Source organism: Leptonychotes weddellii, chromosome 14 (genome assembly GCF_054177405.1).
Source record: "Leptonychotes weddellii isolate Sample4059 chromosome 14, ASM5417740v2, whole genome shotgun sequence".
NCBI lineage: Eukaryota > Metazoa > Chordata > Mammalia > Carnivora > Phocidae > Leptonychotes > Leptonychotes weddellii.
Window position 1 is genome coordinate 51,570,718 of NC_138382.1, and position 6,482 is coordinate 51,577,199.

General features: G+C 45.9%; 1 protein-coding gene across 2 annotated transcripts in view; it reads right to left on the bottom strand.

The window, feature by feature from the left end:
- Positions 1-2,432: 2,432 nt before the first annotated feature.
- Positions 2,433-6,482, bottom strand: part of ANKS6 (ankyrin repeat and sterile alpha motif domain containing 6) — a 65,888-nt gene continuing 61,838 nt past the window's right edge. For both annotated transcript variants that reach the window (XR_014140070.1, XR_014140069.1), the window contains one exon: positions 2,433-6,308. The gene's annotated coding sequence lies outside the window, so the exon portion shown is untranslated. The remainder of the gene's footprint in view (positions 6,309-6,482) is intronic.

Here is a 6,482-nt window from a genome sequence, read left to right on the forward strand (position 1 = left end):
CACCTGACAAAATGGAGAACAACTGGAGGGTACTGAGTGGAGCAGTGACATGATCTGACATATTTGAACAGGATCAAAAGGGGGAAGCAGAGAAACCAGCTAGGAGACTGTTACGATAAGCTGCGTTTGGTGGCAGGAACCAGGGCGCAGAGGAGGTGATGAGAAGTGGCTAGATTAATAACTGTTCTTCTCATTATTAATGGGAATAATATGCATCAGTAGATGCCAAGTCCCAGGATCATAGTAAACACTGATTTATAGGCTCATCTACCTTACAAGGGACATAGTAGAGACTTAAGAAAGCATCATGCTCAGGGTCACGCACCTAGAAAATAATAAAACATGCATGTCAGTCCAGGTCTGTATGGCTTAAATTCTCATCTTCCCCAAATCCTGCCTCCTTAGCAATTCTTTCTCCCATGCCCTTTCCCTGCACACAAGAACCAGAAGCCAGTCTCCAAACCCTGGCTAAGAGGTTGGGGCTGCTTTGAAAGATGATGCCAAGTCCCTATCTGAGGATTTTTGGGGCTCCATGATCCATCTGGCTTGCCTTTGAGCAGGATCCCAAAACCAGGCACCCCCCCTCTTGCTATCTACCCTTTTTTCAGGCTGGGCTGGACACCCCTCGCTGCCCTGGTGCCAGAGGCTGGGATCTGCCCTCCTGCAGCTGCCTCCTCCCAGGAACTGGCTCCAGTTTCCAAAACCCTGTTCCCAGTCTGACCTGCCATCCCTGTCTGCCTCTGTTCTTACTCCAGCAACAGGGAGGTCTTCTTTTACTTTTTTCTTTTTAAAAAAAAAAAAAAAGCACAAAACCCCCAAAATTTAAAAAACCCATAAGCCATCTTACAAGTATCTCCCATGTATTTCTTTCCCCATGTACTTCTTATTCCTGTTTACATTGAAATGTTTCTTTCAACCAAGTAGCTCAGCTGTTTTTTTAAGTACATTGTTTGTTTTCAATTCTTTTTTTTAAATAGGTAAGTTATGAATGATGGCTCCAAAAAAGATTAGCTGAATGAATCTAAGTTGCTTTTCCCTTTTCACAAGGCATGTTTTTAAACCATAAAATTGGGTTTCAGGCATCAATGTGGTCTGGTGACACAGTTCGAGTAATAATAATAGCTACCATTTATTAAACACCTACCTACTCTGTGCTAGACACCTTGGTATGCATCATCTTACTCTTCATAACTGCCAGAAAAATAGGTGTTAGGATCCCAGTTTTGCAAATTACAAGACTGAAGTCCAGACGGATTAACTAACATGCCTAATGATACTTGGCAGAGACAGTGACGGGGCCCAAATCCAGTCTGTTTGACCCCAAACTCCTGCATATTTCTCTATTCCACATGTCTCTCCTGGAAGATACCTTTATATGACTGAGTTATATAGTCTTAAAGAACTAAAGAATGCTCCTGAGGATCGACACCAGAAAAATGTAAAATGGGGGCGCCTGGGTGGCTCAGTCGGTTAAGCGGCTGCCTTCAGCCCGGGTCATGATCCCAGGGTCCTGGGATCGAGCCCCACATTGGGCAGGGAGCCTGCTTCTCCCTCTCTCTCCCTCTGCTTGTGCTCTCTCTGTCAAATAAATAAAATCTTTAAATAAAAAAAAAAGGAAAATGTAAAATGACTTGGCCAGAGTCCCTCACCAAATGAGAGATGAAGCTGGCCTTCCTCCTGAGTTATTGGAGGAGAGCATCTGGCCTGGAGAGAGTCTATAACTGAACCCTTCAGGAGTCAATGCCGAGCCCGGGGTAGACCAGAAGAGCCTGGAGCATCTCCTTCCACCCGTGCTCTTTGTCGGTTTGAGAACAGTGGAAGGATGGGGGAGTCACCTTGCTCGGTGTCAGCTGGACAAGCCCTGGGCAGACACAGGCAGGAAATTTAGCTTAAACCCGAGTGGTGTCCAGAAGGACACATACTGGCAAGGGTGCCAAAACTCCCTCTCGTCTACAGGTTTCACAAACAAGAAGATGCTTTAGGAAGGGGCACAGTTTAGGAACAGAACCTTGGACAGACCACAAAATCTCTGGTCCAACCCCTCACCAAACCGTAGGAAGCAGGTGGTCCTGGACTCAAAGTCTGGCTCACCAGTTATTAGTGACTCAATTCTGGGGGAGTCACTTACTCTCCTGACCTTCAGTTTCCTCACCTGTAAAGTGGGAATAAACAATTCCTCTTTCATATCAAGTTTATCGTGAGGATTAAATAATTACAACAGCTAGTGTATTTCGAGTACTCACATGTGCCAGGCACTGTTCCAAGCAATTTTCACATCATTAACTCCCTTGGTAAGTAAAATAATGCATATATGCATATAAAGCACTTACCGCAGTACTAAACTCTTATTAGGCATGCGACTAATAATAATAGTAGTAATAATACCACCAGAAATGTTAAGATCAGTGCCTCCTGAGGCTCCCACTCATGATTTCTGAGGCTCCACCAAAGTCAACCTTCCTGTCGCATCCACTCTGGATCCCAATCTGCCACCGGGGTCCGTGGTGCTCTCCCTCACCCGTGGTGCCCTTCACCAAGGACAGCTCACAAACAACGCCACATTCCACCCCCAACTAAGTCACCTCTTCCTCAGGAGAAATGCGCCCAGGTTCCTCAACTTTCCCTGGCCAGTAGTCTGCTCCTGGCTTTCTTCAAGGGTGATGTCCAGAACTGACCACAAGCCCTCCATACAGACGAAGAGGCACATGGAATAGCAGGCCCACCCCTCTGTGCTCAGGCCGCCGGGATGCTGTGCTGGCAGTCCCAGGTACCTGCATTTGGTGGAAGCCACATCACCCTGTGGCTCATAGAAAGCTTGTGGCTCTCCGAGAGCCCTAGGTTTGCTTTCTGTGGACTTGTTGCTGTCTGTTTCAAGGGAGCAGCGAGCCAGGTCTCTCTGATCCTATTTACCAGCAGTGTAATTCAGGCATCTCGGAACAGGGCTGAAACATTTCACCCGTGATTACGTCCCCATGTTCCAGCCTACTGAGGGCATCTTGCATCATGGGTCTCTTTTCTAGCATATTCGCCATCTCCTCAGTTGGTGCCATTGCTATTGGACAATCTCATTTGCTTTCTTAAGCTAAAGCATCGGTCCAAGTGTGAAATAGGAGAGTGTCAAAGAGCTTTGGGACTGCCCACGCTAGCGGCCATCTGCCCCCTCTGGTCTTGTGACCAGACCCACTGAAGCTTCCCCCAACCTCTGCTTTCTGCAGCCCATGTTTGTCCAGCTTGCATGCCAAAATGTCAAGACAATTCTTGCTACAGCTCTTACTGAAGCCCCCATGCACTCCGTCTCCTTAATTTCTCTGACCTGCCAGAGTAGTAACCACACATACAGGTGAGTGTGGCTGGCTGGTTCTTGGTGAACCCACATCCACGCCTAGGCACCATCCCTCTCTTCTCTGTGCAATCACACAGTATTTGTAAAATCAGTACTTCTCGAATGCCGCTGAGGGTCAACACCCAAATCCCATATGGCTGACCTCGCCCTTTTAGCCTCTCGGGACACCCAAACACTGCTGTGTCCCCCACCTCCTGGCCCTTCCATTCACTCATCTCCCAAAGATCCTTAGAGGCTCTGGTTGGATATCATCCGCAGTTTCCCGCCCTGCCCTCACAGGTACCTCAGGGACCTGGAGACGTGGGCTGATTGAATGCATCCTCACCTCTCCTTCCCTTGTAATTATGCTCACCTCTCTATTTCTGTTTGCTGGTCATTCTCCACCAAAATGTCCAGTGTGCCTCTGTCACAGGCCTGGAGGTGAAAAAGCTGCATTCTTTATCCACCTATGCTTGCTCCAAGTGCACTGTATGAAGCCTCTGGAGTGGTCTGTGACTCATTCTGGCATTGAGTGCTTGTGTGTTCCAGCAGGTGCCTCCATTTTAGACCCCTGCTCCCAGTGTCTCTCTGTGTCCCTAATTTGGGGGGGGCAAGGGAGCCAATTGTATTGAACCATAACATACATACAGAAAAGTGTGCAAATGTTAATGCACAGCTCAACTAATTTTCATAAAGTGAATACACCCACGTAAACAGCACCAAGAGGCAGAACATGACCAGCATCCGAAAGCCCCCATGGGGTCCCTGCCAGTCATTACCTTCCCTCAGGGTAACCAGCATCCTTACTGTTAACACTATAGATCAGTTTTTGCCTTTTCTTGATCCTGATGTAAATAGAATCACCCGTCTGTCCTCTTTTGTGTCTGGCTTCTCTCACTCTACGTAGTTAGTGAGATTCATCCATATTGTTATATGTGACTGTAGATCTTTTATTCTCATAGTCTTGTGCTTGCCTTAGCCTTTTACACCAACTTCATCCCATGGGATCCATGTGCAGCCCCTTGGTTTTCTCTCTACCCGCCCCCAAGAGGGCTGGTTGTGAGTCTCACCTGCATCCCCACCTCTGGTCTCACCCTTTGATCTACCCTTCATTTACCCTGCCAGATGAGCCTCTCCAGAGTTTGGCTCCAATCATGTCCTCCCAGCTCAAAACATTCTATGGCTCCCTGTTGTCTTATGGGGCACTAACTCCCAAGACTGGGGTTCCAGGCTCCTGACAATGTGGTTTCAGTGGTTCCAGCTTCGCAACCAGCTGTACCTCCCCCACTCCCACGTTCTATAGTTGAACTACTCAGCATGTATTAGTGGGTCCATCACCATGTCTGCCCTTTTCGGCCTCCAGACCTTTGTTCATGCTATTCCTTCAACCTGGAATGTTTTTCCCAATCTTCCTCCCATTGGTGAAATCCTGCACAACCCAGATCAAATGTCATGTCCCTGTGAGGACTCCCCTAGTCACCCCACAGAACTAATGGATTCCTTCTCTCAGCTCCCATGGTGAGGCTTGGCTCCTGCTGAGACATACCGCTTATCACTTCTTTAAAAGTTAATTACCACATTTCACCCATTCTGAGACACATATTTGTATTCATCTCCAGGATCGGGATGCACCTTGCCCTTGATGGCATCTTATAATTCACAGTATTTTTTTACCTTTCTTGGTGATACATAAAATAATGGTGTCTTCAATTCGATGAAATACAGTTTTTCATTTTTTTTTTTTTTGGTCTCAGCATATTCTAGAAAGACTCTCTGACACCACACTGCATTGTATAGTTAGTCCACATCTCTGGGTCCTTTTCCACGTGTGAGACCATAGTCACCCACAAAGCACGCAATATGGGTTTGTTGAATGAATAGGTGTGCATTATTCATCGTGTTTCTACCATGGGGAGAGGGGGTAGCATGGGGAAGGCCTCTCAGTGTGGCTCTTCATGAGGTTCCTCCCAAAGGGCAGAGGATCATTCTTTCCTTCCAGGGTGCTGAGGGCCAGGTGACAGTGGGGGCATGTCACTTCCCTGGGTCTGGCACAGCTTCGGGGGAGGAGGGAAAGCTACACTGGATTAATAGAATGCCAAATCCTTGATCAGCAAACCAAGCTTCAATTATAATATACTTCCTATCGGGTAAATATGATTTGCTTTTCAAGGATCTTATTTATGGCCTGGTTTTCAGGAGCACACTGAGACAGGAAGCTGTACATCCTATCCTGCCAATCTTATTCCAAGCTTTAAATAACAACAGTGAGTCTTTTCATTAGCCTTTTCCTAATGAAATCAGTTATTCCCTCTGCCCCACCCCCCAACCCAGCTCCATATTCTATTACATAACAAAGGACACAGATAGGCCGGCGTCTGACTTTGGCGATATTTTAGCTACTCTTTGCCCTTTTCTTAATATTCCAGCCGTTCAAATTCCATAGGTGATTTTAATAAAATCCAGCATGTTCTATTGTTTTCCAGGTGCTTCTAAAATTTGGAAATACAGTGTACGTTGTCAGATGCTTTGGGATGATCCACTTTGTGGATTAATGATACTCTATCCTCCCAATAGTCTGCCATACACAAGTAGGTGTAAGATCTTCTGACTTCAGATGGATCTGCGTCTATGTTTAAAGGATTGGTTTAGAAGGAACTCTGCTCCTGTGTTCACCAGGGACCCTGAACAGGATAACAACTTCGTATGATTTGCTCCAGTTTTTGGTCAGTTTGATGAAGAAATCATTCTATGTATCAGGTGTTGCTTTCTGTTTGTTTTCCTGGGTATTTCAAGGGCATGGAGATTGCTAGGCCGATGAGCATGATAAAGTTCAACTGCATGGCCATCTGGACTTCCTTTGGGGAGTTTTTTTGATTGATATTTTTATTTTGTCAGGATCTTGGAAAGCACTTAATTCTTTTATACAATGTTCATTATCTTTTAGCAAATTAGATGCCTCTGGGGCTTTTCTAAATTCCATCTTCTCCTTTAAAAGATAGATACAATCACTTGCAATGTGAAAACAACAAATAAAAAGTTTCTTGCTGTCAAGAACAGTGACCTCTGGCTAATAGGACCAGGAGTGAGAGGTAATGGAGGGTAAAAACAGATTTATTTTTCACCTTCTATCCTCCTGTACTGTTTGATTTTTTTTTTTTTT